Source organism: Apium graveolens, chromosome 1 (genome assembly GCF_009905375.1).
Source record: "Apium graveolens cultivar Ventura chromosome 1, ASM990537v1, whole genome shotgun sequence".
Taxonomy (NCBI): Eukaryota; Viridiplantae; Streptophyta; class Magnoliopsida; order Apiales; family Apiaceae; genus Apium; species Apium graveolens.
In genome coordinates this window covers 75,869,696-75,891,454 of record NC_133647.1, presented here as the reverse complement: position 1 = coordinate 75,891,454, position 21,759 = coordinate 75,869,696, and positions in this window count along the sequence as shown.

Below are 21,759 nucleotides of genomic sequence, written 5' to 3'. Positions count from 1 at the left end.
TTATGTACATTATAGATCCAACTGCTGAAGCATATGGAACTTTCTCAAATAGCTATCATCTAATGATTTAGGGTGAAATTATCCTTTGAGATCACTATCCTATGTGACATCCAAACATATCCTTTCTTTGCCTTCTGCATCCTAAAATTACGCAATACTTTATCAATGTATGTACTCTGACTAGGTCAATTAATCTCCTCAATCTATCTCTATAGATCTTGATCCCCAATATATAGGTAGCATCACCTAAGTCTTTCATTGAGAAACTATTTCTCAGCCAAGTCTTAACAGCATGTAGAGAAGGTATGCGATTTCCTATTTGTTATATGTCATCTAACTATAATACTAGAAATATCACATGGCTCCCACTAACCTTCTTGTAAATACATGGTTCATCTTTATTTTGAATAAAGCCAAACTCTTTGACCGTTTCTTCAAGACAAATATTCCATCTCCTTGAGGCTTGCTTCAATCTATAAATAGATAGAAGCAACTTACCGACCATCTTAGCAAACTTTGGATCTTATAAACCCTCAGGTCGTATAATATATACATCATCTCTAATGCTCCCATATAAGAAAGCGATTTTGACATCTCTTCGCCAAATCTCATAGTCAAAGTAAGCAGCTATTGCTAGCAAAATCCTAATGGACTTGACCATATCAACTGGTGAAAAAGTCTCATCATAGTCTATACCATGAATTTGTTTAAAACATTTTCCCACTAGTCACACCTTATAGGTCTGTACTTTACCATCCATGTCAGTTTTCTTCTTGAAAACCCACATGCACCCTATACATTTTACCACTTCGAGTGGATCAACTAAATTCAATACTTTATTTTGATACATGATTTCCATCTCGGATTTCAGGGCCTCCAGTCATCTCTCGAAGTCTGATCTGTTCATAGCATCTTTGTAGGTGAGAGGCTCATCATTATCGTAAGCATCACAACACCATCTTGACTAAAGAGAAATCAATAATTTTTCTTGGGCGTATGGTAAATCCTACTTAATCTACGAACAACCTATTTCCTGAACAAGATTACTTTCAACATTTTGATGTACATGATGATCTTGTCCCAACTCTGGTTCAATATTATCATATAGTTCTCGATCTTTGCCGAGGTGTATTGTCCACCCACTGATATTCTTAGAAATTAGTTCTCCCTCAAGAAATATAACGGTCCGAGCAACAAACACTTTATTCTCGGAAGGATTATAAAAACTATACCCTTAAGTCTCACTTGAGTATCCCACAAAATAACATTTATCTAATTTTGGTTCAAGCTTGTCAGAGGCTAAATGTTTCACAAATGCTTCACGTCCCCAAATTTTCATAAATGACATGCTATGACATTTATCAGTCCATATCTCATACGGAGTATTTTGAACCGCTTTAGACGAAACTTGGTTAAGTGTATATGCAGCCGTTTCTAGAGCATAACCCTAGAAACTGATTGGAAGATCTGCTAGACTCATCATCGATCGCACCATGTCCAACAAGGTATGATTTCTCCTCTTAGAATCTCTATTCTATTAAGGTGTTCCAAAAGGAGTAAGTTGTGATACAATATCACACTCCTTCAAGTAACTCTTGAATTTGAGGCTTAAATATTATCCTCCACGATCTGATCGTAAAACTTTTATACTTTCCCCTATTTGCTTTTCTACTTCGGCCTTATACTCTTTGAACACTTCAAAAAATTCGGATTTGTTCTTCATAAGATATACATATCCATATCTACTAAAGTCATCAGTAATTATTATGAAGTAGTAAAAGCCACCCATTTCCATCGTCCACATTGGAACACATACATCACTATGTATAATTCCTAATCGTTCAATGGCCTTTTCACCTTATCAGGTAAAAGAAAATTTAGTCATTTTGCCAATGAGACAAGCTTCGCATCTTCCGTATGATTCAAAATCAAATTTATCAAAGTATCCATCTATATGTAACTCAGAAATGAGTTTCTCATTAATATGGCTTAAATGATAATGCTAGAGGTAGTGTTTGATTTGAGTCATCTAAAATACATATATTGTTAACTAATTGTGCAAGAATATAAGCCTTATCAATGAAATAGAATAAACAAATCTTATTTATTTAAATAAAATGATAACCTTTCTTATTTTGACAAGAAATTAATATAATGTCTCCACTAAAGGCGGGCACATATTAATAATTTACTACGTTCTCAACTTTGTCTTATGGGCATAATTAAGTACCGAGTTACTCCAACTAGAGAAACAACTTTTTCTCCAACTCTAACCCTATACATGAAGATTGACCATTGATGGTCTTCTTCTTTAGATCTTCCAAATAAGCTCGATAGTTTAACTTCCAATCATCTGGTTATTACCATAGAAGTGACAATTGTCTTCTTTAGTAACACCACTAATAGACTTCAAAAGCCCCCTTGAGATTGGACTCTGGTTTGGCACCGAATAAAATTAAATGTTAATCTTGCATGTCCAGTTTCCTTTCCTATTTGTATTACATGTGTACACCATCAATATGGATATAGTTCATGCCTTTACCGTGTTATTTTCAGCAGTTCTAACCATGCCTCACAACTCAGTGGGTGTTTTATCTATCTCATTCATTTTGTTCATAACAAACTGAGATAGATTTGTTCAAAGATTGCTTGATCAAATCAAGATGAGTCTCTAGACCAATCTTGAAACCGAAATATCAAGGTACATATACCTATCATCTTTAGAATATTTGGTCCAACCGGATCTCATTCTCCCATTTATGCAAATTTATAGTGCCTTATTATTGTCAAATATTTCTTGATGAGCCTATCCTTCAAACATCCTTTGAAGGTGTTCAATCACATCATAAGCATCAATATGCTCTTGTTGCTTCCAAAGCTTGACACTCATAATTGCAAGCATGAGACAAGAAACATTAGTTGCATATTTAATTTGCTTCAGGTAAGAATTTTGTTTAGCACATGTTTCATTTTAAACTAAAAGAATAGAAGGTTTGAGTGACATCCTTGAACTTGAGGACAATCCTCAAGTTTCAATGTCAGTCTAGAAATTATTTCATGTCAGTTCGTCCTTCTCAAGGACTATTACATAGAAAAGTTATTTGTGTTATTTGTCATTTGATATTTACAATATTAAAGTTCATAAATGAATTAGTCTGCAGATGATCGTTAAATTATGTTCAAGTGATATTCATATATATTCACAATTTATATCTCCCACGATATTTATCAAATCAATAGCCCTAACTATTAATTCGTAAAGAATATCTTTTATATCCTTTCTAGTGAGCCAAGATCCATATTTTACCATGCGTTAGGTCAAATTTGGCTTTTCTCCTAAAATGTAATTGTTTAGGTAGACAACATTTGTCAATTATATCAACTATATAACTCTTGGATAGCTTGGTGGAACAATATTTTTTCATATTTATCTAATAAATATCGCCAAACTCTATGCCTCTAAGTTCACAATCCTGTTGTGGTAACTTAGTTAAGTCACCCAATAGTCAAAAAGTATCAATATACTTCAACACATCTCCCACGATAGATGGGAGTACTTCGCTTTGGCGAACCCTCTCCTTATTGATCTAGGGGTTAACGCATTGGACTCGTTGGAAGGCATCCGATCAACTTAATATTAAGTTTAGGGTTTGTTAATGTTAAAACGATCATGATCCCATCATAAAGAGATTCCCAATTTTTTCTTTAATAAAATACTTTAAATCTATATTCGTCAAATGTTTGATTTCCAGGCAGTGAGGGGGTCACAACGGCCTCTCTTAAAACTCACAACCTTACAAGTTAAATGAACCTGCTTTTGACAAAATTACCTCATGTCAGAAATAAAGAAAATTTGTAATTTATTTCGTGTTTCATAAACATGAGAATCTCATAATCATTTGTTCATTTTAAAATCTTGAGTTGTTACAGATTTTATCTTGTTTAACAAGCATGGCATGGGTTTCGTATCTAATACATGCATCCTTAATCTAATCAAGCATGTATCTTTATAAACTACTTTACACATACATTCATCATATGTGCATATATATTTAAATTGCAATAAAATAAACGTGCTTGGTTATGCCTTCGTCTTATGTGATCTTTATCAAGCTAATGATAAAGATTTAGGTCAATCTAAGGTTGTAAAATATATACAAGCTAACTATTACATGTCTTTTTTCTTGAGTTGCCTCCTTGTATTGCTTCCTTGGATGACCTCTTTGAAATTGTCCTTTCTTGATCTGTAAGTCTTCATGCCTTCATGTATATTACGATAATGAAATATAAAAACTAATCTAATGAACTTACAAGAAGAATTCGAGTTACATTTGAGATTTAATAATTACAAGATCAAACGACATGCAAGTCGTATTTAAAAACCAAAACCATTAACCTAAAAGTCATAAGACATAACCATCAACCATGCTCAATTAATACTTAAGAACATGTTAAAACATATAATTTGATCTTAACATATCATATCCATCATGATCTAATCATAAACACGAAATATGGCAAAAATCAAAAAAATCAGAATGAAATTCTAAATACATTAAATCGTTGTTTACAGGTGGTAAACGATGTCAAACGCCTTACAGACGAGTCGCTAATAGCATTAGCTATCAGTTTTGTTTAGACGCTCGATTCCCTGTCGAATAGGGTATTCATTCGCGAAAATCAGACACCAGACCCAGATTTCAGAAAATCTGCAACATCTGATTCGAAATCCGTATCTAGTATGATTCTCACAATAAGAAAAAACATATATCATGTATATATCAGTATACATACAAATTATATAATCATCATATGATTATACAACTCACATGAATATCATATATTTAAACCATACATATACAAATATATTGTATCAATATCAAAACATGGAAAATCACGTACATGCTTGTATATAAAAAATGTTTAAACACATAAATAAATTAAACACTTTCGCAAGTAGCTCTGATGCCATTGAAGGGTTTCGAGCACATAAACGAAACGGAAATGATGTAAAATTAAATTAAAACTAGAATAAAATTGAAACCCTACGCAGGATCCATGCGAAAATAGATATTTAATTCGTAGTAAAAATCTTTACCTTAAAGAAATTTTAAAGTTCATTATTGAAGGATTAATGGAGTTCCAAACCTTGTTGAATCACCACGGATCCCGCTCTCGTGATCTACGCTCTACGGTATCCACACGAACGCTTTTCTTGAAGGATTGTTGTGTACTAGTACCTGAAACCTCCATATCTGCCTATCTTCCTCTTTCTTCTTCAACAGCTTTTCTTTTTATATATAAATCAGCCCTCAAAGAGTTTATATAGAGAGAATGATGAGTTTTCTAATTATAATCTAATTATAATTAATACTAATCCGAAATCTCATTTTAATATATAATTAAGTCACACTTAATTAGTTAATAACTTATTTCAAAATTAGTTTAAGTAATTTCTCTATTTTATTTATTTAATTAATTAATTCATACTTATTTAATATCATAAATAAAACAAATTACTTATTTAATTTAAATTCATAATTTATATTATTTCTCCTTCAAGCGTTTTTTGTGTATGACTCTGTAGGTTATTATTATGTTGGAAATAATTTTAATATCTCATATTAAAATTAAAAATACTGAGCGGCATCTAGTAATACACATTGCTACCTAAGTAATAATAATTAAATTGGTGATTCAATTAAACCTTTCATGATAATGTACAATGTAATATAATCCCTTTAACCAAATATTACAGATCAAACTAGAGGCGTGTAATGTGTCATCCTCGTCATAATTTAATCCAAATTTCTTTGATCAATGAGTAAACTATCATATCAAATCAATATTTGAGCGTAGCATTTCATAGTCTAGCTCACACAAAAGGCCAATAATATCACTCCTAAAATAGGAGACTTAAATCTCATCTAAATCATTCATATTTCTCATACGATTCAATAATATATCCAATGTCCACTTTTATCATTACCCGATCAAGGATAACTTCTAATGTAATCAAAGTATATTAATTCTCGTATAGAAATATAATGACTTCAGGTCTAAGGACCATTACATCATTATCACTGTGAGAATAACTTATGACACTATAAACGTGTAGTATCTCGCAACAGGTCAATCCAGCACCATGTATTTAATACATGTGCTTGTGTTTTGACTTTAATATCACCATAACTATGATCAATGAGATGTGATCATCAGTCAACAAACACACTAGACTTAATACATTATTATTGTCCCCTATAATAATACTCGACTAAGGACCTTTAGGAATATTGAAACTATTCTCATAATATCATTTCTAAGTCACGTACTTAGAGATATATAATTGCATATTATATTCCAAAAATATTTATTAATCTAACATTTATATCGCAATAAATTAAGAATTAATAAATTATAAAAAGAATAATCGATAGAACATAAATATTCATAATCTAAATGTATTAAACTAAAACATCATAGTGTTGTCTCTAGGGCACAAACACTAACACATATAACATTACAATTTTTTATAACATTATAATTGAGTATCTTGGATTGAGTCAAGTGGTCCTAGGATGACATATGATTCTTAACCACCATTTAAGGTATGCAATTGTACACATATTTTTCATATTTTTATATTTATATAAAAATTATTTTAATATAATAAAATGTGATACCAAACTGTCTCGAGTAACATATATACATACATTTATTATATATTATAAATTTATGAATCTTATTTTATAACTATTTAAATAACTAATCAACTGTACATAATTAATATATTTTAATAACATTACTTTTATAAGAATTTTATTTCTTTTATTTAAAAATTTTCCTTTTTATTAGATTTTCTTAGATATGTGTATTTTGTATTTTACTAAATTTAATTTCAAAATTTTACTCATAAGTAATAGCAGAATATATTATTAGAAGAAGTAAAAATATTATTTATTCTATTTTATTACAATTTTGAAATTATTGTGTATTCTCTTTGTATACTTTTTTAGTTGCAGAATACCAGGCGTCGTCGAAGACGACATCGAGAAACTGTCAATAAATATCTTATTTTGATTTATTTATGTTTCAAAATTATTGTTATCATCTTTCATATCTTTTAGTTGCAGAATACGATATTTTGTCGAAGACGATGCCAAGAAACTGTCCATAAATTTCTTATTTAATTTTATTTTAATTCCAAAATTATTATATATCATCTATTATACCGTTTTAGTTTTAGAATGCAAGGCTTCGTCGAAGAGAAACTGTCAATAAATATCTTATTTTGATTTAAAATATTTTAGTTTCAAAATTATTGTATATCCTCTTTTATATTTATTTTTTTAGTTGCGAAATACGAGGCATCGTCGAAGACAACGTCGAGAAACTGTCAATAAGTATCTCAATTTGATTTATTTCAATATCAAAATTATTGTATAACCTCTTTTACAACTTTTTAGTTGCAGAATGCGAGGCTTCGTCGATGACGACGCCGATAAACTGTCCATAAATTTCTTATTTTGATTTTATTTCAATTTCAAAATTATTGTATATCCTCTATTATATCAACAGATATCTTATGTTGATTTTGTTAGATATATTTGATAATGTCATGTCTAATATGATTTGTGTTTAGTTTTCATATCTTACTTAAACATGACAAATCAGTACTTAACTAAATTTCAGCACTTATACTGAAGTCAGAACTTAAGTTATCCGTACTTAAGGTTCAGGAGATATTTATCAGGAGATTATATTAGGACTTATAGGAAACTTTCAGATAAGGAAGGCGGCTAATTGAAAGGAAAGAAGATCAAGACAAACGCAAGAAGAGATATGCATGAAGAAGGAATTTTGTGAAGAATAGAATATTTGGAAGAAAAGATAACTGATTGATATATTTTAGGATGCAGAATTATATTCCATATCAATTAGCGATTATCTTGTAACTGTGTAATATATAAACACAGACATAGGGTTTACACTATAAGTGTTATCATTATCGAGAATAATATTTATTGTAACCCTAACAGATCTCGTGATATTTGTTCATCACTGAGAGAGGACAGTTCTACATTGTAACAGAGTTTAATAAAGTTTGTTTTCTGTTACTTGTGTTCTTTGAATTCGATTTGATTGTGTTATACACTGTATTCAACCCCCTTCTACAGTGTGTGACCTAACAAGTGGTATCAGAGCCTATCTGTTAACACACAAACAGTTTAAGATCCAAAAATAATCATGTCTGAAGTAGAAACTCCAACCAAGCCCACCAAAACTGAAGAACCTCTAAAGACTCAAATCCATAGTCGATATGAGGCTATTAGAGTTCCCATACTGAAACCATCTGAATATCCCATATGGAAGGTGAGGATGACTATGTTTCTGGAAGCTACAGATCCAGAATATCTTGACAAAATCAATGAAGGACCTCACAAGCCAACAAAACTCGCTGTTGTAGTTTCAGGTGAAGCAGCAAAGTCTGTTCCAAAGGAGAAGAGTGATTACACTGCTGAAGATATCGCATCAATTGCTAAGGATGCTAAGGTACAACACATGCTGCATAGTGCCATTGATAATGTAATGTAAAACAGGGTAATTAACTGCAAGACTGCAAAGGAGATATGGGATGCCTTGGAGACAAGGTGCCAGGGAACTGATTCAATTAAGAAGAACAGGAAAACTATACTCACTCAAGAGTATGAACACTTTGACTCAAAGCCTAATGAGTCATTGACTGATTTATATGACAGATTCGTCAAACTCTTGAATGGTTTGTCACTAGTTGATAAGGAATATGATCTTGAAGATTCAAACCTTAAATTCCTGTTAGCCCTTCCTGAAAGTTGGGATTTAAAGGCCACAATTATAAGAGACAACTATAATCTTGAAGAAACAACTATTGATGAAATTTATGGGATGCTCAAGACTCATGAACTTGAGATGGAACAAAGAAGCAAGAGGAAAGGAGGAAAGTCAAGAACAGTTGCTCTTAAGGCTGAGGAAGAATCCCCCAAAGTAGCCACCTCAAGGAAAGGCAAGGGAAAAGCGCTCATCAAAAAGTCTGATACTGAGTCATCAAGTTCTGATAGTGATGATGACTCAAAAACTGAAAGCTTGCCTGAGATGGATGCTGATGAAGAGATGATGAAGCTGTGTGCTCTTATGGTGAAAGGAATCACAAGGATTGCATACAGAAAGTTCAGGAAGGGAAAGAAGTTTCCCAGGAAAGGTGCAAGTTCTGATAAGAAGAGTTTCAGAAAATCTGAAGGCAAAGGAGGGAAGTCTGACAGAGGAGATTACACAAATGTCAAATGCTACAACTGTGGTGAGAAAGGCCACATATCTCCTGATTGCAAGAAAGTGAAGAGTGACAAAGGCAAGGCTCTTGTCACAAAGAAGAAAAGCTGGACAGACACTTCGGATTCTGAAAGTGAGGTGAACTATGCCTTGATGGAAAATGCTGATAGCAGTTCTGAAGCTGCTAAGTTAAAGGTACCTCAAACTATTGATGCCTTTCATACTGATGATATTAATGAGTTGAGAAGATATCTTAAAACCATGTTCATTAGTTATAGAGATCAAACTTTAACATGTGAAAGATTAACTTTTGAAAATCTTGCTTATAAAAAGAGGAATGATTATTTAGAAAAAGAGTTAGTCATGTTCCATCAAACTCAGAAAGATAGAGATGATGTCTTCTATGTCAGGGATGAAGTACTTAAAATGAATGAATCTCTAAAAACTGAGTTAGAAAAGGAAAGAGAGATTATCAGGACTTGGACTAACTCTGGCAGAACAACTCAGAATTTGTTAAGTAGTTGAAACTGGAAAGAGGGCTTAGGTTATGGAGATGACAAGAATGATAAAAGAACTATAGAAATTAAGCCTAGAGTTGTTAAACAAAAGCCAAAGGTAAAACCTGTTAAGTTTGTAGTTGTAAAGTTTGAAACTGAGAAATCAGAAGTTAAAGAGAAATTAACTTCTGACAAACTAACACAGGAAAAGCCAACTGAAGTTAACGTAGGCTTAATGACAAAGAAGAAGCTTAAGCATAAGCTGAAAGATGTTAAGAATGTAAACAAGGTAAAGTCACCTAGGAAAAATAGGAATGGAAAGGAAGGTGTGAATAAAAGCAATGATTATAAGCCTGTTCTTAATGCTCCTAAAAAAACATGTCATAACTGTGGAAGCTCTAACCATTTGGCTTCTTTTTGCAGGAAGAATAAGAACATAACTCCTTACTTTCAAAGTCAGGAGTTAAGAGTCAGTCTGTTAGATATAGGCCACAAAATCCTTGTTTTCATTATGGTAGTTTATGGCATTCCATTTATACTTGTAAGGAATATCATAGTTTGTACTATGATTATTATCAAATAAAACCTTCTTTAAAGAAAGTTAGCATTGTTCCTTCTAGTGTAAGTTCTGATATAAAGTTTGATTATGTAAATGCTGATAAGTAAAATGTTAAAATAAACTCTGATGCTAAATCCGCTGCAAATGTTAACAAACTTAATAAGGCCAAAGGATCCAAGCAAGTCTGGGTCCTTAAAACTAATCATTAGTGGTCTTTGTGATTGCAGGGCAACAGGAAGAACATCTTAGTTCTGGACAGTGGATGTTCAGGACATATGACTGGAAATAAAGCCCTGCTATCAGACTTTGTGGAGAAAGCTGGCCCAAGTGTTTCTTAAGGAGATGGCAACATTGGAAAAACACTGGGATATGGCAATATTAATCTTGGGAATGTCATCATTAAAGAAGTAGCTCTGGTCTCAGGATTTAAACACAATCTGCTGAGTGTTAGTCAAATCTGTGACAGAGGTTATCATGTGGATTTCTTTGAAGAACACTGTGAAGTTGTAAGCAAATCTACAGACAAAGTTATTCTGAAAGGATACAGGCATGGTAACATTTATGAAGCCAAGCTTTCAACAAGTACTGATGGTTCTGCAATCTGTCTGTTGAGTAGAGCATCAATTGAAGAAAGCTGGAATTGGCACAAGAAACTCTCTCATTTAAATTTCAACAATATAAATGAATTAGTCAAGAAATATCTTGTGAGAGGACTGCCAAAATCAGTATTTGCTCCTGATGGCCTTTTTGATTCATGTCAGAAGGCAAAACAAAGAAAATCTTCATTCAAGAGCAAGACTGAATCATCAATTCTTGAGCCTTATCAGCTACTACATGTAGATCTATTTGGTCCAGTGAATGTCATGTCTATTGCAAAGAAGAAATATGCTATGGTCATAGTGGATGATTTCACCAGATATACATGGGTGTATTTCTTGCACACAAAAAGTGAAACTGCATCTATCTTGATTGATCATGTCAAGAAACTGGATACATTGGTCAAAGATTCTGTGAAGATCATAAGAAGTGATAATGGCACTGAGTTCAAGAATTTGAACATGGAAGAGTTCTGCAAAGACCATGGAATAAAGTAGGAATTTTCTGCTCCTGGAACTCCACAGCAAAATGGAGTTGTGAAAGAAAGAATAGAACTCTTATTGAAGTTGCATGAACTATGCTTGATGAAGCAAAGCTACCAACCTATTTTTGGGTTGAAGCTGTGCAGACTGCTTGTTTTACTCAGAATGCAACACTCATTAACAAGCATGGAAAGATACCATATGAGATGGTGAAGAAAAAGAAGCCAAATCTGAAGTATTTTCATGTATTTGAATGCAAGTGTTTTGTTCTTAAGACTCGCCCTGAACAGCTATCCAAATTTGATTTAAAAGCTGATGAAGGAATTTTTGTTGGATATCCACTTTCCATAAAAGCCTTCAGAGTCTAAAATTTAAGAACAAGGGTTGTCATGGAATCTATCAATGTCTCTTTTGATGATAAGAAGATTACCGGACTTGAAGATTTCAATGATCATGATCAGCTGAGATTTGAAAATGAAGACTTAAATTCTGATACTGAAATTCCTGACAGTCTAAATCCTGATACTGCAAACTCTGATGGATTAAACTCTGATGTTATTGAAACTGTGGTGACTACGCCAAAGAAGATGCATCTGTGCAGGGGGAACATACTGAAGATACAACCACATCTTAAGAAGCATCAGAACATACAACTGGCTCTTCAAGTTTTGATTCATCAGGTTCTGATAAGCCAAGTTCTGATGATTCTGAAAACTCAAACTCTGAAGGATCCAACTCAGAGAGCATAATGTCAGGGGGAGCATCAGAAAATGTTGATGAAGACAGCATGGATCATGGGGGAGCATCCAGTTCTAGAGAAAATCTTCCATCTGCAAGGAAGTGGACTAAATCACATACACCTGATTTATTAATTGGAAATCCTGACGTAGGTGTCAGAACTAGAACAGCTACTTCAAGTGAATGTCTCTATAATTCTTTTCTTTCTCATACTGAACCAAAGAAAGTGGAAGAAGATCTTCAAGATGCTGATTGGGTGCAAGCAATACAGGAAGAGTTAAATGAATTTAAAAGAAACAAAGTCTGGATCCTAGTGCCAAGACCAAAGAACAGATCTGTTGTTGGTACAAAGTGGGTGTTCAGAAACAAAACTGATCGTGATGGCATAATTACAAGGAATAAAGCAAAACTGGTTGCAAAAGGATATTCTCAACAGAAGAGAATTGATTATGATGAAACATTTGCACCAGTTGCTAGATTGTAAGCCGTAAGGATATTTTTGGCATATGATGCTCACAAAAAGTTTACTGTCTTTCAAATGGATGTGAAAAGTGCTTTTCTCAATGGAGAATTGGAAGAGGAAGTATATGTTGAACAACCTCCAGGCATTGTAGATTCCAAATTTCCAAATCATATCTACAGGATTGATAAAGCACTTTATGGCCTTAAGCAAGCTCCAAGAGCATGGTATGAGACTTTAGCTCAGTTTCTTCTTGAAAGTGGATTTAACAGGGGAACTATTGACAAAACTATGTTCTACCTCAACCATGGAAAAGACTTACTCTTGGTACAGATATATGTTGATGATATCATTTTTGGTTCTATAAATGACAGACTTTGCAAGAAGTTTGCCAAACTGATGTAGTCAAGATATCAAATGAGTATGATGGGGGAACTTAGCTATTTTTTGGGCATTCAAGTCAAGCAGAATGAAGAAGGCACTTTTATTTGTCAAACCAAGTACACCAGAAATTTGCTGAAGAAATTTGGAATGCAAGATTGTTCAAGTGCATCCACTCCCATGGCCACTGCAACAAAATTGGATAAGGATACTGGTATATCAGTAGATATTACTGATTACAGAGGTATGATTGGCTCTCTACTCTATCTAATTGCTAGTAGACCTGATATCATGTATGCTACCTGTCTTTGTGCAAGATTTCAAGCAGATCCAAGAGAACCTCACTTAACAGCTGTGAAAAGAATTTTCAAGTATCTTAAGGGAACAGTTGATCTGGGATTGTGGTATCCCAGAGAATCAGACTTTAAACTAATAGGTTACTCAGATGCAGATTTTGCAGGATGCAAAATTGACAGGAAAATCACAAGTGGAAACTGCCAATTTCTTGGAGGCAGATTGGTTTCTTGGTTTAGCAAGAAATAAAAGTCAATTTCCACATCAACTACAGAAGCAAAGTACATTGCTGCAGGAGTTATGCACAGATTCTTTGGATGAAGAATCAGTTACTGGATTATGGGTTAACATTTTTTTAAAATCCCTATTTACTGTGATAATCAAAGTGCTATTGCTATTGACAGGTAATCCAGTTCAACACTCAATGACAAAGCACATCAGCATTAGGTACCACTTCATAAGGGAACATGTGGATGAAGGTACAGTGGAATTGCACTAGCAGATATCTTCACAAAACCACTGTGTGAAGCTACTTTTACAAGATTGGTAAATGAACTTGGAATGGTTTCAAGTTCTTTCTCTAAATCTGCTTAGTTTTTGTTCTGATGCATCAGATTTTATGATTAGTATTTACAGATATTACTATCTTTGTGTATTCTGTGTTTAATTGAAAATTACTTAAGTACTGATTGTTGTCTGATTTTAATTTCTAAACTCTGATAGTGATATGAATGTTTCTGTGATTATTCAATTCGATGAGGATAACTATGCTAGATGCTGACCTAGTAGTCTTTAATATAATAAAGATCCCATGTTTGAAGTAATTATTTATGTGGAAATCTCTTAACACAAGCAAGTTCTGATATTAAGCTTAGTTGAAGTTTACTTTGTGTATCTCATTACTAAGTCACAAACTGGAATAGTGCTTCTTATCTGTTAAGTTCTGATGTTAGTAAATCTGATGGATGTACTAAGTGCTGATAAACCTCACTTATCAAAAGAAAAAGGAAAAAAAATTAAAATCAGGTACTCCTATGAGATCTAGAGTAAAAATGTGGAAGGGAAGACCCAAGTGCATTGCTGGTATTAAGTAATATGCATCAGAAAAGCAAAATAAATATTTTCTTGGTGACTTTTCACACTCTATGATTACTGGAGAAATACTCTGATAATAGCATAAATTCTGATAAACAGTCGTGACTCACTTACACTGAGAAGCCACTGTAAAATGGAATTTCAAAATAAGCATAAAATGAGCACAAAACAGTTGAGGGGTGGATTCATGCATGAACTCATTCTGAAGTAGACATCAGAATCATGACAGATTTTGAGCAAAGTTCTTAGTTCTACCTTATTTCTAAGATATACTGAAGTGAATCAGACTTTAATCTTTATCTGATATTTAGCTTACTGCATACACATACACTCCATACGAATGATGAAAATTACTGTGGTGATAAATGTTCTTTTAGATGAACAGTTTAAGTGTTAGTTGCATAAATTTTGAGGACAAGTTCTGATGGAAGTTCTGATGATTAAGTTCTGAAATCAGAATTTGTGTGAAGAATTATAGAAATAGGCATTCACTCTTCGAGTTAAGAAATCATGTTCTGATGACTGTTAAGTTCTGATATAAGTCTAAGTTCTGATATTAAATTCTGATTCTTTACTTGACTTATTTGTGGTTAAAATATGAAACAGTCTTATTTAAAATCAGAATATGTTTGGGTGAGATATTAACAGTCAACATAATTTGGGTTAGTGGTACTCGTCTATGCACAGTAACTTTTACTTGTTTCATGTGCGCATTAAATCCTGTTTGAAACTTCCAATGGCTGTTATTATTCTCATCAGTCTAGGGAGACGAGGTATAAATATTTCTACCTGTAACCATTCAATTTTCCTTGCGTCTCTTGGTATTCTATTGGTTATATAAACCAACACCTCATTCCAGCCAACACATCTCTCATTTTCTCACAAACTCATTTTCTCTCATCATAAACATGGTTCATTTTAACTTAAATCTGAACTATGACACTTTCACTATCAATTTGAGGTGTTCTGAATGGCAGCAGGAATGGCATGTCACTGCCATTCCTGATGAAATCTGGGACTCAGTTCCCCAAGAGGTCCTCGCAGACCTCTTATTCTTCTATATGGACTATCATTGCCATCTTGAGCGTCTGGAAGAAGAAAGGAGAGAAGCTCTCCGACAGCAGGAGCGAATCATTCGTCTCGCTGTTCTCTTTGTTGAGAGTAGGAAGAAAAAATAATTACAGCTATTTGTTTCTCTTCACCGTCAGCTTTGTCTGGCTTCTTAGCTTAGGACTAAAGTTGTTGATGTTAGGATTTGTAGCTTAGGACAATCTTGTAATTTTAAGCATGTAATTTAAATTTCATGAAATGTATTTGCTCAATATATCAATGAAATTTTATATTTATGCAAGATTTTGTCTCTGAGTCATTTAATATTCTGATAACATTTTAAATCCTGATACTAACCATATTCTGATGACCTTTTTAGCCCGGATACAAATCAAGTTCTGATTCTGATGAGGCAGTATTTGTTTACTTGGTTTATTAATGGTCATTATCTCATTGGTCATAATTTTACAGAATATTGGTAAAGCAGTAATAAAAGTTTATTAAGTGGGAACAATTTTAAAATTTAAAAATAAAACTGAACGTCCTTCATTAATGGGATTACTTGGTAAGTGGAACGGTTTTTCCTTGAAAACTGTATGTGATAAGTAATGATTACTGAATACCCGTGCCCATTAATTATCTTTTACTGCTGCATGTCTGACAGGTGTCTCAACGGTTACTTTTTCTACCGTGTATAAGTAAAAGAGAGAATAGATTGTAAAATCTTTTATTTACTTTCATATTTTATCTCTCTCTTTTTACTTTTATTCTCTCTCATCTACTGACGGTTTTTTATACAGACATTTTCTCAAACACCTTACAGGCAATTTTCTTTCTCACGAGTTCTCATGGCACCGAAGGACATAATTTTCGATGGAGCTACGTTTGTTCCTAATAACTTCTCTGCTATTTTTAGCAAGTCAGAAGCACCCTCTGAACTTCACTTCATTCAGGACTTTCTTGCTAGTTCTGATATTGGGTATGCTCTGACTGAACCCGAAGCAGTCTCTCGTACTCAAGTACTGGAGTTCTGGAGAAGCGGTATATATGATGATGGTGGTTCTCAATGATCCCCAAGTATTATTTTTTCATCAGGGGAGGATGAGTATGTTGTAACTTTCTCTACGGTTCGACAAGCACTGCAGCTACCTGAGAACTGTGTCTATTCTACTGTTAAAGATCCAGTTCTTCAAAACATGATGGCCAGTCTGGGATATGAGAGGATATTGGCAAAGCTGGGCCAGTTGAAGAGATCTTTCATAAGGAGGAAAATGGAGTTTCTTCTTTGATTGCATAACTAAGGCTTTTGCAAACAAATGTTCCAATTTTGATGCAATTCCCATATTCAGCCACCAATCGGGTATGCTCTCATAAATCAAACTGATTTTGACTATGCAAGTGATGTCTTAGGTTTTATTGGGGACAGAATGAATGAAGATAGATCTACTGTTTATTTTGTTAGATTCTGTCAGCTTATCTATAGTTTCTGTTGTGATAATAAGCCCCGAAATGCTAGTGAATTAATTTCATCATTCTGAATAGCTAAAAGAGCTTTTACTGACTTATTATCTACTGATAATAAGAAGGCTGTGTTAAGAACCCTCTTAATTCCTTTATCTGTCAAACAAGCCTTATTAACCTATGATCCCGTTAAATACATTGCACTATATCCTGATGTCCAACCGTCTGCACCTCATCCATCAGCACCTACCACCTTTACTCAACCACCTCAAACTTCTCAACCTCAACCTTCAGATCCTACAGTGTAGCCTTCATCTTCCAATGCTAAGAGGACTAAGAAAGTACCTCAGACACAACAGAAGAGAAGGAGATTCATTCTGCGAGATGAATCAGATGTTGAGGAACAGGTTCATGTCTTAGAACCTGTTGTTCGAGAAGCTGAGAAGGTCTCTTCTCAGGAGGATGTTGATATTGGGAGTTCTAGGCCCCTAAAAAGGCTTAGAAAGCGTAATTCTGATGATACCGCTCCTAAAGTCTCCTTAAAAGCTAAAAGATTCAAAACATTGGTCAAAAGGCCTGAAGATTCTGGTAAAGGAATGGAAGCAACAACTAAGGAAGGGGATTAGGAATCTCTGATCTCACAAGACCCTGTTGAAGCTCACAATTCTCCTAGTGTTGATTCAGACCCTCATGCAACTCATCACTCTCCACTACATGAGCCAAAAACTACTCACATTCCTACACCTCCAGTATCTCCAATACATGCTGATATTCAGGGGCCAAGTGATGAAATTGACATCCATAACTTGGAAGTGCCTCAGGTTTTGTATCTAGAAGCTCCACCAACTCAAGTCACTCCACTAACAACACCAATTCCTGATGCTGATTTTAATCCAGAATTGCCCACAACACCTTCTCTGCATCTAGATACTAAAGATCAGATTTTAGGTGAGCATCAGAATATGGTTGTTGATCAGAACATAGTTGGAGATCAGCACTTAGAGGATGATGTTGAAGCCTCCATAGCTTCTCATACTGTTCTTTTTTCAGAGGATGCTGAAGGTGTTGACTCTGTAAGTTCTGATACTGTAAATGTTGATGATACTGGTAATGCTGTTACAAATTTCGATGCTGATGCAGCTGGACCTTCTGGACATGCACCTCAACCAGTTCCTTCGAAAGCTGAGATAGTCAAAAAGTTTGTTACAGGGGAAGCACCAGTACCTTGGAGTGAAACTCCTAGAGGACAGGAGTGGACTAAGGAGTGGAACACAGTTACCTTTGTTCCTACTGAAAAGATTCTTGCTGCTCACTTGGCAAAAGCTGATGAGATGCTAGTCAATGATGATTTCAAGACACAGCTAAGAGTTACTGCACTTAGTACAAGGCACCTTCAAGGTCAACATTCTGTAACTCAGGCTAAGGTGGACAAGATTCAAGAAACTTTAATGCAGCAAGATACAGTTGTGAAGTTGGACAAGAAAAGGTTTTTCAAACCTTCCTTTGATAAAATTACCAACATTGAGAAAACCCAAGAGAAGCAACAGTCTCAGATTGATGAAATTTTGAAAAATCAAGCTTATCAGCAAAATCAACTCAATGAGATCCAATCCTCAGTGGAATTGCTTCTCTCTCTTCTTTTACCTGCTGATGCCAAAAAGGGGGAGAAAGTAAGTCCAAATGCAAACCGACACTGAAGGGAAAGGATGGTAATGACTCAGAAAACTCTGGAATTGGTGGAGGTCATGGTCAAGGTGGAGGTCTCTCATCAAGTAGAACTGGAACTACAAGTCATAGAACAAGTTCTGATACTGGGAGAAGAATAACTTCTGATACTGGAAAAAGGATAAGTTCTGATGAGAACTTGATGAAGAAATTTCAAGACAGTTATTTCTGAAAGAAAATCCAGGAATGGACTTTGAGAGTCTAATGGAAGAAGAAGCTAGACTTAAGTTAGAAAAAGTCAACTCCAAATCTGAAGCTTCTGTTGTTAAAAAGAAACTTCCTATGGCTAAAGGCATTGTGATAAAAGAAAGGACAAATCATGTGGCAACTAAAGCCAAATCGCAATTACAGATTGATCCAAGGTCCAAGGGCAAAGAAAAAGTTGGTGAACCTTTAAAGGTTTATGTGCCTCCTATGGATGAAAAAATTTCTGATGAAGATGCTAATCTTACTCTGACTTCAAGGAAGATTTCTAAGACAACCTCTGACATGGCTCAAGTTGTTCAGAGTCAAGATATAGTTATCTCTGATATAACAATGAAGCAAGTAACCTCTGACATAGCTCAAGTTGGCTTGATATCAAAAGATAAGTCAAAGGAAACCTCTGACATTACTCATGTTAAATCCTCAAAGTTACTCCTACTAGGATTCAATAAAGCCAAACAGACTCAACCGTTGAAGACTGCAACAAGTGGTTTTGAAGCAAGAGTGGTTATTGGAAAGGAAGCAAGGAATAAATCTGGATTGGGTAGTGCTGATGAAAGAAGAATGCAGAACACAACCAATGATCCAACTTCCTTAAGTGAACCAGGTGTTGGAGCAACTCCTGAAAGATAGAATCAACTTGAATATGTACATATGGTCTACCATACCTTCTTGAAAGAACACATCTTGTTATATTTCATGACAGATGGAAGGGTTTACCATATAAGGGAAAATGCTATACTACTGAAGTATTTTGAGGAACTAGAACATGTTTTATTCTTACTTCAAGTGAAGGACAGATTAACAGAAAGTGCTGTAAATTATTTGAAGACTCAAATTCAGAGACAGAAAAGGCTTTATTCTGTAAAGTCTAACAGCACATACTGTCCCAAGTACAGAGATCACAAGGGAGATATTGTTGATATGAAACCTAATACTGCAAAGATCAGAACATATCTTGGTATTAAGGGACTTGAATTCAATCTAGAGTCTGACAAAGCCTATGTCATAAGACTAGATCAGGAGTTGAGAAAAGCAAAAATTAATGATCTCAGATATGTTATCTTCCAAACTGGTGAAGACACTGCAGAGCTTAAAGATGCTAAAAGGATGATGATTGATGAATTCAGATATGCTTAGAGATGTTTGTTAAAGAACTATCTCAGAACAACTCCTGATATCGAAGAGATCAGAAAGTGAAGCCAAGTCAAGATCTACAACTCCTCGAATTATGATGTGTGTACAGACTGAAGTTATTATCAGAAGTTAAAGTTGGTAAAGCTTTAAGGACTGTAAGTTGTAGTTATCTAGTTAAATTCTCATGCATTTGTACTTAATGTTTTTGACATCATCAAATATATGTTAAACTTCTATATTATGCTAATTTACAAGTTGGGGGAGATTGTTAGATATACTTGATAATGGCATGTCTAATATGAATTATATTTAGTTTCCAGATCTTACTTAAACAGGACAAATCAGTACTTAACTGAATATCAGCATTTATACTGAAATTAGAACTTAAGTTATCAGTACTTAAGGTTCAGAAGATATTTATCAGGAGATAATATCAGGACTTAAAGGAAACTTTCAGATAAGGAAGGCGGCTGATTGAAAGGAAAGAAGATCAAGACAAGCGCAAGAAGAGATATGCATGAAGAAGGAATTCTGTGAAGAATAGAATACTTGGAAGAAAAGATAACTGATTGATATATTTTAGGAAGCAGAATTATATTCCATATCAATTAGCGATTATCTTGTAACTGTGTAATATATAAACACAGACATAGGGTTTATACTATAAGTGTTATCATTATCGAGAATAATATTCATTGTAACCCTAGCAGCTCTCGTGATATTTGTTCATCACTGAGAGAGGACAGTTCTACATTGTAACAGAGTTTAATAAAGTTTGTTTTCTGTTACTTGTGTTCTTTGAATTCGATTTGATTATGATATACACTGTATTCAACCCCCTTCTACAGTGTGTGTGACCTAACAGAATTTATTATAATTTCAAAATTTTTGTATATCCTCTATTATACCTTTTTAGAATACGAGGCGTTTTTGAAGACAACATCGGGAAACTTTAAACAAATATCATATTTTTTTATTTTGTTTCAGTTTCACAATTATTCTATATCCTTTTTTATATCTTTTGGCGGTGCCAAAAAACTGTCATTAAATGAATTTTAATCTTAAATCAATAGTTGTTTAATTTAACTACCAAGAAATATAATTGGAGAGGAATGCATGAAGTACTATATAGTGAAACTCAACAAAAATTTTCTTTTCATGTAATATAGCAATTGAGTTTAAAGGAGAACTTGATATGTAATATTGTAAATGAGTTTAAAGGAGAGTAAATGTCCAATTATGAATTGCGATAAATTTACAACGCACAATGGAGTTGTTTTTAATTGAAAATCCACAATATTTGAAATAATATTATTTTAATTTATTTTTGTAAACCAAACGATATCATGACATTCACCATAAATTTAAATTTAAATCATCAAAAAATGATAAATAATTTCTTATCTACTCATCATTACAGATTAGATGGCGCGTTAAGGCATGATAACATATTATACAATTAAGTTAAGTAAACTTAAAAATTTGTTAAAATTATACTATGTTATATATATAGTTTTTAAATAAATTATTTATTACTTTAAGTAAATGTGTGGTATTTTAAAAATCTAATATAAGACTATAATGTTTATATCTCAAGTCATAATTAAGAAAATTAATGAAAATATTTTATAATTTTAAACAAGTACATAAATTTGAATGATAAATATTTGAAATAAATTACATTTGTAATTTGTACTGCATGTCGCGAAAAAAATAACTTGAAACCTAATTAATTAATTTTTTGTTTTATCTTATTTTTAGGTTTAAAAATAA